Genomic DNA, 12,558 nt, shown 5'->3' on the forward strand with positions numbered 1-12,558 from the left:
AAATGGCACCACTCACAGAAGAAGCCGACAGACATGGTGTGGTGGACAGGTGGTGGAAACCATCGACTCTAATTTCAAGAAGCTGATGATGAATTTGAAATAGTCTGGGGAGAGGGAGAAACACAATGGATTCCTGCAGAAACTCAAACATCCCTTAGATTTCATAGTCCATTTTCCTTCACAAATGCCACTATTTTTGTTATTCTGTACAGCACAATAGAACATTGCCACATCCATGCACTGGTAGCACCATTTTCAATTAGTAGCAGCCAGTTTCCTAGTGGCTTTGTCAAGAAGACCCCACGCCATAGCCACCAACATATATTGTGTAGTCTGTGAAATGCTCATGCTCTTTTCCTTGTTGCTGACAAAGTCGTCCTTCAGCCTCTTCCTCGTGCTCTCTTTTACCCTCCCAGCCCTTCTATGAAACGAATCAAGACACTTTTTCAATCAACCTTCTACATCAACGTAGCCTCCCTCTGCAAATGATTTTCTTAGTAATTCGCTGACTCTCTTGGGTTCACTTTAGTTTCTAGGTAATTGGGCAGTAGTTCAACTCTCCTGCTAGAGAAAGTGCTGAAAACTGATGAGGGAAGAAAACTTTCCTTAGAGATAACTTGTCAATGGCTTTTATAAGCAGTGATAAAACACGAAGAATCCGCCCGCACAACAGATGATCCTGGTAGTGTTAGGAACAGGAATGGGCCCCTCGGGCTTCTGTGGACTAGCCTTCTCTGGAGTTCACTCTCTCTTCTTTAGTCGTCCTTATTTGGCTATGGGTTTAGGATGTTTCATTTCATGGGCCAAAGGGGACCATCCAGTCAAGGTACATTCATCATCAAGTCTTTAGTTGATTTTGAGTGCCTATTAGAATTTAAAACATTCTCAAGTGTGTGATCTTATTGGATCTTCCCAACAATACTGTGAAGTAAAGAAGACAGCTATTATGTATTCACCTTATTTTGCAGATTAGAAAACCACAATGTGTAGGAATTAGATGCGGTTCCCAAGGTCACAGAGCAGCAAGATGTTGCAGAAGCCTCTCGTACCACACTACGCCGCCTTTTCCACTCAGTGCTCAGATTGCACCAGAAGGTTTTACCAGACAGGATTCATGGGGTATAATCACCCACTAACTTTATATCGTCTCCCAGTCTCCCTTTCAGGGTTAATTGATAGAGAACATTATTCCTCCGAATTGGACAAAAACTCAAAAATCCCATGACTCTTCTGATTACCGGGTAATTTTTAAAAAACTAACTGTTCTTTCATGTTGCAAAGATGATCTCAAGTTCATAGTTAACACTTGGAGTGCGGGTGAATTTCCCGCCAAAATATAAGATGGCTCTGTCTTTTGGTTTTGTTCCATCCACCAAAAGGGTGGATTACAAACAAATATTTGGTAATACGCAGTTACAATCGGCCTGAGTTTACACGTTTCCCGCACTCCACCGCAAATCTATATGAACCGAGTTAAAGACGGCTCCTGCGGAGTACGCGCAATTCACGCGAGCCGACTTAACTCGTTTCCCGCACTCCAAGTGTAATTATCCAATTACACACAATAGTAAAAACTTCAAACCAGATTTGGTATTCAAAATCTTCCCTCCCATCCTCCTGTAAAATTTTTGCTGTGTGGGAAGTCAGGAAAATGGTTGGATAGAAGGGGAATCCTTCTTTCTTGTACCTTCCTTTTGCTATTTTGCAAATCTGGTTGTGATCCATTCTTCCAAGGCCAGAGAATATTGGGAGAAGACAGGAGAGACTGGGGTAGACAGGAAAACTCTCACCTAATTACTACATTTGTAAAATGCTCCTGCACTCTCTAGCAAATAACACTGATTCTTATGAGCTATTTTGTGGATTCTTAGAAAGAGCCCCATTACTGAGGACTTCTCATCTGAGATTCCCTGGATATGACTCATGCACACTCCTCCACTTCATCCATCTAAAGCAAACCAGCCTGCCTGCTGCCTTTTAGGTTTCACAGGAGGAAAACACTGGTCTTCATATCCTAATTTCATATTAGGTTCAGTGAGTGCTCTTAAGTCCCTTGCAGGAGGCTTAAAATATGTGAAGGTAGCTTATTCTGCGCCCCCCGCCCCCCCGGGGTAGAGTTAGAATCCCAGCCCAACTCTCTCCAAAAAATATTCTTTAAAATCCTTCCTCAATCCTATTCCATTAGACACTTGATGTAGCAAGAGGTTTTAGTCGCATAATTGGTTCTGAGACTGAAACTTTCCATTTTTATCTGGACTCTCTTCAGGAAATGTATCTATCGACTCTAGGTGCCTTAGTAAAAAATTTCCAACATTATATCTTATTACATCAAGTAGGTATAAAACATGACCTCCACTCTTTATTTTTTTTAAATATACTTTATTGATTTTTTACAGAGAGGAAGGGAGAGGGATAGAGAGTCAGAAACATCAATGAGAGAGAAACATCGGTCAGCTGCCTCCTGCACGCCCCCTACTGGGGATGTGCCCGCAACCAAGGTACATGCCCTTGACTGAATCAAACCTGGAACCCTTCAGTCCGCAGGCCGATGCTCTATCCACTGGGCCAAACCAGTCAGGCGACCTCCACTCTTTAAAAGCTTCTTTCTAACTGGGAAGGCAACCGACATATGAAACTATAGGAGGATAGAAACAGCATTAACCACAAGTGCTACAGATGCTCAGTAAATGGAGAATCCCCAGGGTTTAGAATAATACATTCTATAAGCTTTGTATTAAAACAAGCAAAAAACTAGAACAAAGCAGCATTCCAGGGAGAGAAAAATATCACCATTAAAAGAGAAAGTATGTGATAAATATGATCGTGATATGTTAACTAGCTTCCAAAATTGTCTCTTCCCTTCATTTCTCTCACTGTAGCCTTAATTCATTCAGGCCACCATTGTCATCTGCTTTGAGTAATGTCATAACTTCTTGGTTAGTCTGTTTATGTTTAATATTTCTCCCTTCTGCCACTTTCTCTCAGTTTATTCTTATCATTTGGATGATAATCCCCTCCAGATTCATCTTTAGTTGTTTCTCCTATCCAGTCTTCCCAGAAATTCCCCGACATCTCTGTATTATTTTGCCTCCTTTTCACTCACAGTCCCCATCTGACTCTCCTACTCCTACCTCATCTTCACCTGGTATGTTTGATGATTGAGTTGTATTCTGTATCCATTCTTATCCCAACTTCCTTTGTCTAGCAAAACCTACAGAGCTAAAAATTACATTTTTCAGATTCTGGGTGTGAAAGAGGCTTCATCAATCAGATGCAATCACTTAAAGATTAGAAGGTGAAAATGAAGGAGAAGCCATATTCCATTGTGGTTGTTTTCTATGGACAAGGAAAGCTGTGCAGATATAGGCGTTTCTGCATTCCAGTACACAGTGTCCAGCTTCCTGGGAGGTGTTGGCCACAATAGCTTCCTGATTTGTTTCCTGACTTCTGGGTTTCAATCACAGATGTTTTTTAAATCAATTGGTCCATTGGACCTTTCAATTACCACCTCCTAAATGTGACAAAATAGTAGCTCCCATAATGATTTTGTGAATCATTACTGGAGACTCAGGTCAATGGGGGAAAAGGAGACATATGTAATATTTTAAACAATAAAGAATTTTTTTAAAAAATGCCCAGACAGATTACTTCTCTTGTTCAGGCTCTAAGTAAATGTGTGCAGGCTTTGCTCATTGCCTTTGGAAACCTTGAACAAGTAGAAATAATTGAAGGCTTTTTATACACATCAGAGAGAGAGATTCCATAGCAATAATGACTGTGATAGTTCTTAACTCTTTATTTGTTCTTATTACTTATGTTTATAAGTGATAACTATTCAATTTGGAAATATAGTTTTTATTTTTGACAAGAAAAATAATAGAAAGCCTAAATATCTGTATTTTATTTTATTTTTATTTTTTTAAAATATATTTTATTGATTTTTCACAGAGAGGAAGGGAGAGAGACAGAAACATTGATGAGAGAGAAACATCGATCAGCTGCCTCATGCACATCTCCCACTGGGGATGTGCCCGCAACCCAGGCACATGCCCCCGACCGGAATCGAACCCAGGACCCTTCAGTCCGCAGGCCGACGCTCTATCCACTGAACCAAACCGGTTTTGGCTAAATATCTGTATTTTAAAAGATAGGTTGTGTATCTATTAAATAGAATAGTTACTAGTAATAGTAACTATTTTAGTATATATATACTTTTTTCATTTTATAGGCAAGAGGTTTAGCTTTAGCTAATTAGGGGCAGAAGAACTGGGATTCAAACCTGAGTCTATCAAAAGACATATTTAAATATAAAGACACAGAAAAGTTAAGAGTAAAAAGACTGAAAAGATATATCATGCCAGTTTACGCAAAAGAAAATTGGCATTGTATGATAATATCAGATTAAGAAGACTCTAAGGCAAGAAGTATGACTGGAAATAAGGAGGAATATTTTATATCCATAGAAGTGTCAATTCAACAGAAAATAAAAAATTTCTATGCATTTAATAACAGCTCAAATGTATAAAGCAAATAGTCAAATTCACAATAACAACTAACAATTTCAACGTGTTTCTTTCAGTAACTGATAGACTAAGCAGGTAAGAAAATCAGTAAGGATATATGAGATTTTAACAAAATGATTAGAAACTTTATATATATAATACTATACATGTAAAACCAATGATTTTGTAATACAAATTCTTTACATTTGCACATTGAATATTTGCTAAAATAGAGTTTATACTGGGCCATAAAGAAAGTCTCAACAAATTTCAGAGGATACAATCACACAGAGTAAATTCTTGGACCACAGTGAAATTAACCTAGAAATCAATAACAGAAAATTAACCAAAATATCCCAGAAATCACAATGGAAACTAAGTGAAAATGAAGATTTCACATGTGAATACTTGTGGTATGCAGCTGAAGCAGTGCTGAAAAGAAAATATATAACTTTCAATGCATATATTAGAAAGACTAAATATCAAGGATATAAGCTTCCATCTCAAGAAACTAGGCTGAAAAAAAACCCCAGCATATTAAACTCAAAGGAAATAAGAGCAGAAATCAATAAAATAGAAAGCAAACATACACTAGAGAAAATTAACAGAAGCAAAAGATGGCTCTTTGAAAACAAATTTAAAAATTGATAAACCCCAAGAAAGATTAATCAAGAAAAAAACAGCAAGAAAATATAAGTTGTTAATACCATATATAAAAAGATAATAAATAGATAATAAATGAATTAGAATGAAATGGACAAATTTCTTGAAAAACACAATTTACCAAATATGACTAAAAAATAAACAGAAACTCTTAATAGTTCTGTGGGTATCAAAGAAATTGAATCCATACTTAAAACTCCAAGTCCAGATGCTTCACGAGTAAATTCTTCCAAATGTTGAAAGAAATAAGAAGAACCTCATGCACACTCTTTTTGATAATAAAAAAGGACTACTTCCCAACTCATTTTATAAGGCCAGCATAAGCTTGATACCAAATTTGGCACTAACATTTCAAGGAAGAAAAACTACAGGCCAACATCTCTCCAACATAATGCAAAAATCCCTAACAAAATCAGCAAATTGAACCTATGGGTATAGAATAAGGATAATTACATCTCAATCAAGGAGGAATTATAACAGGAATGCAAAGTTGGTAAATATTTCAAACTGAATAATGATTAATAGAATAAAGGAGAAAATCCATGTGATTATTTCAATAGAAAAATAAGAAATCACCCTCACTTAAAATTCTAGGCTTTAAAAAAGTAAACAGCACCATATGAATAAGAAATGCATTCAGCTAAAAATAACAGAAAATAATAAAACTGAGGAAAGGCAGCTAAAAACTAAGGGGATTCATGAAGTGTAGGGGGAGGCAGTTAAAGTTGTTTCAATGTTTAATGATGCCATCTGGGCTCCAGACTCTTTCTACCCTTCTGCTCTGCCACTTTCGGGAGCATCTAAAATAGTGCCTGGTACCATAGTAGGTGTTCAGTAAATACTTGTTGAATGTTTTAATCTTCACCCTGAAGATGTTTCCATAATGACCATAAGACTAGCTTAATGGCCTTCAGGTTCATGTGCAGGCATGAAGACCAAAGCAGAAAGGAGTGTGGTGCCTATATTCAGAAAACCAGAAACCCTCGGCTTTCATTTCCTTGTATAGAACTGACTCATTTAGCCACCTGACTGCAAGAGAATTTGGAGAGTAAGTATTTTTAGCTGGGCACATTATCACCCTGAAAAAAAACAGAAGTTCTGTTACTCAGGATGAAGAAAGAATAGATACTGGGTCTCTCTACATAGAAGACAATGATAAGCACTGTTCAATCCACAATATTGGTAAGAAAAGGCACCATCTCTGAGGAGATTAAAGTTTAACAAGGAGGTAAGAGAAGTAAAAACAGCCATAATACAGGGAAGAGTAAGATAACAACCATGCAAGAGTTTCAGACAAAGTGCTCTGGGAAATCAAAGGCAGACAAGACAACATCTATTAGGGAGAATGAATAGCTTCATAGACTAAAACTTTTGAAAAAAAATTTTTTTAAAGGCTAAGATTGTCACAAGTAGAAATAGGCAGTAGCATATTCTAGGAATAAAAGTACCAGCAAAGGCATTTTGACAATATATCTGGTATGAGGAACAATGTATGCTGCAATATCAGATATTCATAAGGATCTACTTGGAGATAAAACTAGAAACATGAATTTGGACTATATCATAGAGGCACTGAATGCTGGGTAAAAAAAATAAACTTCAATTGACAATGAAGAATTTGGGATAAGGAAATGATAAGATAGATGTGCTACTTCCCCCTCCCTACCCCCATTTCATTGAGATACTAGAGGCCCAGTGCATGAAATCGTGCAGGGGTAGGGTCCCTAGGCCTAGCCCACGATCAAGGCCATCTTCCGCTAGCCTGCCAGTCCCCAGTCCCGCCTCGCTGCCACCCACCCCAGTTCCCCATGGTTCCCTGTTGGCCATCTGGCGATCAGAGCCTGTGGGCTGGGAGGAGGGACCGAGAGGTGGTCAATGCACCTCATAGCGATTGGTCAATAGGTCATTCTGGTCATTATGCTGTTATGGTCGCTGGCCTTTATTATATAGGGTAATTGTGTGATATTGTGGTTTACAATAAGATATTTATATTTGGTCTTCATTTCTGTTACTGGCATAGAGTTCCTAAAATCATTGTGATTAACTGAAAGTGACAATGGTGTCTTTTGTTTTGTTAATGAGGTGACTTTCGGATTACTCCTATGGATGGAGGTTGGTTGCCAGGGTAACCAACCATGTGATTGGAAAATTGGAACTTTCAGTCCCACATCTCCCATTCCCCCAACCCCAACATCCAGGGAGGAGAGAAGGGCTGGAGACGGAGTTCAGTCACCAATGGCTAATGGTTTAATCAACCATGCCTGTGTAATGAAGCCTTTAACACCCCAAAAGGATCGGGTTTGGAGAGCATCAGGGTTGGTGAACAGGTAGAGATTCAGGGACAGTGGCTACCCGGAGAAGGCCAGGAAGCTTTATGCCTTGAAAGCACCATGCTTATCTTGTGGAAGACCCACACTCAAAGGGCCAAAGAGCCGCATGTGGCTCGCAAGCTGCAGTTTGCCTAGCATTTACCTTTGATAAGAAAGGATATAACTGGCTGTTATATCCTCTTATAAGAAACTAGTAATCTAATAAATAAAATATTTCCATGAGTTCTGTGAGTGCAAATTAATCAAACCTAAAGAAGGAAGTCATTGGAACCTACAATAAATAGCCAGTCAGTCAGAAATCCAGATGACAACCTGACTTGCAGTCGCGTCTGAAGTGGTGTGGGGAACAGTCTTATAGGACTGAGCCTTACTGTGGGATCTGCTGTCTCCAGGTAGATAGTGTCAGAATTGAGCTGGTGTCGGGGAATGACTTAATGGTGTGGGGAACCACTGCCCCCACACACACGTTGGAATTGGTCATAAGAACCTTAAATTTTCATGTAACGTTGTATTAGTTTAAGGTGTACAGCATAATGATTTGGCATAGGTATATAATGAGAAATGATTATAGATATGGTACTTTTTAAAGTTTATTCTGATACCTAAAAAGTGTGGGACCGGGAATCAAGTTTTCAGGATTTTGTAGTTGTTTAGGGGAGAGATCTATGTTCCAGGCCTGATGAAGAACAAAGCAGAAAGTTCTTAGTGCTGTAATGGTTTCAGGTAAATGCTAGGGTGAGCAAGGAAAAGAAAGGCTGAATGAGAGAGACCCTGGAGAGGAAGAACCATTTTGATTGGCAATTGGTTGGATGCTAAGATTAGAGAAAAGGTGGTAACTGTCTTACACTTTACTGAAAACGAGTGGCGATGTCATTAACAGAAGAGGAGAGGTGTTAAGAGGATATCTAGGTGAATTTGTTCAGCCAACCCAAAGATGCCATTTTAGGATTAATCCACATGAACACAAAGAACTTCTCTGATGGAGTAAGCCTAGGGAGAAGAAACCCAGGGCAAACTGTTGGAAGGAGTTTAGTGAGTGGAAAATTTAAGAGGAGCCAGTGGAAAAAGGAGAGGACATTTAAGGAGGAGGAGTTAGAAATGTAAACTTCGGCAGGAAGAGGCCAGAGCCTTTCTGGAATCAAAAACAGAAGAAACAGATTTTTGTGTGTGCAGTACTCACTTATTACCTCACCTGGTCCTAAATTCCTAAAAAACAAGAAGTGTGTGTCGGGTGGGGGTGGGAACAGGGTGGAAGGGGTCAATGGGGGGAAAAGGAGGACACCTGTAAAATTTTCAACAATAAAGATACATTTAAAAAAACAAGTGCCTAATTCATTCTTGTGTCTCCAGTGCATAGCTCAGTGCCTGTCACTGAACAGTAGTCCCCCATTATCCACAGTTTTTCTTTTCAAGGTTTCTATTGCCCACAGTCTGACAATATTCAACGGAAGCTTCCAGAAATAAACAACTCATCAGTTTTAAATCTCATGCCATTCTAAGTAGCTTGATGGAATCATGTGCCATCCCTCTCCATCCTGCCTGGGGCGTGAAGCATACCTTTGTCCAGCTTATCCATGCGCCTGTTAGTCACTTAGTATTCGTCTTGGTTTTCTTAGACTGTCCCGGTATCACAGTGCTTGTGCTCAAGTGACCCTATTTTACTTAATAATGTCACGTTCACATAACTTTTATTACAATATGTTGTTATGATTGCTCTATTTTATTATTAGTTATTGTTTTCAGTCTTATACTGTGCCTAATTGATATTAAACTTTATCATAAATATGTATGAATAGGAAAAATGCATAGTATACATAAAAATACACAGTACTAGTTGTGGTTTCAGGCATCATTGGGGTTTTGGAATGCGTGCTCTGGTGATAAGGAGAGTCTTCTTAATACAGGCAGGGGGGGTGGAAGGGAGAAAAGGGAGTTAGGAAGGAAGGAGGAAGAAACGACGAACAGTTGGGTTGGTGATCAGGAGAGTGTTGTCAATGGGATGGTAGAAGTGAAAGACACGTTGCAAGTGGCTGCAGGCGTGACTAAGGCAGAGCGAGGACAATGGATACAGAGACAGCTTTTTCAGGTAGGTTGATAGTGAAGAGGATGGGGGTGAGTGGAGAACAATCTGGTTTTTGTTTGCTTGCTTGCTTCCATTTTGTTTACTGTATTGGGAATAGCATTTAAGATGTTATTTTGAGTTTTCCCTTCTTATATTTAAAGCATTCAGTCAGCTCTATCCTTACTCAAAAGTCTTCTCAGCTTCTTTTGTTGTTGTTCTCCCAAACTCTTAAGCCCTTAGGAGAAATTAGGACATGTGTTGTTAAAGTTTCTTGCAGGAAAGTGAAGGGAAACGTAGTTCTCACAGCCACAACAGGAGGAGAAAATAGAGAGAAAGCTGCCTGTGGATGCCCAGAGCAGAGATGGGGGCCCTGCTTTCAGGAGCCCCACAGAAAAAGGCAAGACCTGAGAGACAAGGGCTATGTGATCTGACCAGGGACACAGGACCTCGGGGAAAGTTCAGCAAAGATGCCCACATGCCAAGGAGCATGGAAACAGACTCCTCAATGGTGACCCAGCAGACCAATGGCCAAGAGAACAATTGTTGCCATCATCATGCTTCCCCTATTCTCAAGTCTCCCCACTGAACAAGTTCCACAAGGGGAAAGAGCACCCTAAAAAAGAAAGAAGTTGCTTGCAAAATATATAGTTTTGAATAAATTAAAAAGTTAATATTTTTAACCACATCGGCAGAATGGGGCTTCAAGTCAGAAATTAAGTTACATCATAGAAAGATCAGAGAGGAGATTATCAGCTGAGTTTGTGGACCAAGCTCCACTGGAGGTGGTTTATAAGCAGACGAGCAGGGGCCTCGAGGACAGCAAATCCATAGCTAGAAGCACCACGCGCACACACATCATGACATGGGCAGTACCCACTGAACTGCCCTGAAAGAGATGCCAAGGTGGGGAGACAGAGTTAAGGAAAAGCTCCTCCGCTGGCTTCTGTATTGTAAGTAAACTGTAGGGCTAAGTCACTGAAAAGAGAGAACAGAACATTTTTGGAACATTTCTGAGGAGTTGTGTGAAAAGACGAATCCATTTGTATATAGGTGAGCAACAAAGAGCACCCAGTAGCCTTTTGAGAACATGAAGTCTGAAATAATGGGAATAAGCATGTGTTTATGCATTGATTGGTGTGTGTATTTATATTCTGCCTTGTGTAACAAAGGACACAGGCAAGCAAATAATTGCTAGGCAAAATGATTAGCGCTGTAGTGGGGACATGGACCCAGTGCTGTGGGCCTGCAGCTCAGTGACACGCACAGCTACCTCACCCTGGCAGGTCAGGGAAGCATCGCCAACAGGGACCTTTGCCTGGTGTCTTGAAAGAAGAATTGGAGTTTCAGGGAGGACATGTGACAGAGTGATAATGTCTAAAGGCTTGGAGGCATGAATGAGCATTGTATGTTTTGTAAATAAAAAGACATTCTACATGGATTCATCAAAGCACTTAGAAGTGAGTGGTCAATGAGGCTGAAAAGGGAAGGACCTTGTGTGTTACCATGTAACCTATTGGGACTGAGGAGGACCCAAGGTTTTTATCAGAGAAGCAACAAATCGCTTCCAGTGATGTGGAAAGACACCTCTGACAGCAGCATGGAGAAGATGGTGGTGGTGGGAATGAGTAGCTCAGCTGAGAACTATCACAGGCAAGGTGTACAAATAGGTACTATAAAGACTGATGGAATTCTCAAGGGTACAGAGCAATGGGCCACCTTGTTCACTTCCAGGGAGACTGCAAAAAGCATGATCTTTTAGGAGGCAGCTGCAATATCTGCATATAACTTTTAAAATGTTTGCACCCTTTGACCTTATAATTCCATGTTTAGGAATCTGCCTTAAGAAAATAAACAGGTTTATATTCAAGGATGTTCACCTGGTGTTATCTAAAATTTAAAAACATCCTAAAAAATAAAAAATAAATAAATAAATAAAGACATCCTAAAGTACCAAACTGCCATTAAATAAATTATAGGCCATTCATATAATAGACAACTATGTAGTCATTAAAATTTGTAATTTTAAAGACAATGCAATGGATAAGTGAAGCTGAAAATAAAATATTACCTAAAAAAGGATACAACGTGATAGTTATACTTTATAAAGAAACATATGTATGAGATAAAAAGATTAGATTAAAATTTTCCAGTATGTTAATTGTGTTCATCTCTAAGTGATGAGATAATAATTTTTATTTTATTTCCATATTTTCAAATTATATTCAGTGAATATGTATTGATTATGCAATCAAACAGTTCGTTTTTAAAATAAGTGAATAATATAAAGCCGATTCACAAATATAAAAGGAATTTGAGCTACTAGAAAACACAAGTAGCTGAGAGAGAATTCAGTCTGTTTTGCAGCAAAGATGAAGTAAGCCTAGGTAATGACACCCTCACTGACACTGGCTTCGCCATTGCCAAAGATTTGGAATCTAATTACAGTATCTTGTCACTTCACTACCCAAGATAAAGGCAATGGCAAGGAAGAAAAAAAGTGTTACTCCAATGCTATAATGGGTATGACCAAGACACAATAGGTGGATTTCTATGAAGATATTCTTATTACATTTAGTGACATAACTTTTCATTTTTACAATTTTCAATTGTCAATATTATATATCCAGATCCCAAACTTTCAGGAAACTCAGATAACCAGATCTTTCCCTGGGATATACAGGAATTGTAACTTTTTACAATAATGACACTGAGGTGCTGTTAGATATTTGGACACTTATTACTATCCCAAAATGCATATGTGATGGTCAGAGTAGGGAGTTTTTCATCTTCTAATTCTATAACAATTTGTTCATGTATGACATAATGAACTTAATTATCTAAAATATTCAATTAACCAGAGACCACCCCCGTTCTCTAAGAGTGCTAAATGAAGTATAATTTACACAAATTCATCATTTCTTAATTATTTTAGTAGCTGGTTGTTAGATATGAACAAACAACATGATCCTCCTTTGCAGAAATATTACTCTCAATCAGAATC

Source organism: Myotis lucifugus, unplaced genomic scaffold (assembly GCF_000147115.1).
Source record: "Myotis lucifugus unplaced genomic scaffold, Myoluc2.0 scaffold_38, whole genome shotgun sequence".
Classification (NCBI taxonomy): Eukaryota; Metazoa; Chordata; class Mammalia; order Chiroptera; family Vespertilionidae; genus Myotis; species Myotis lucifugus.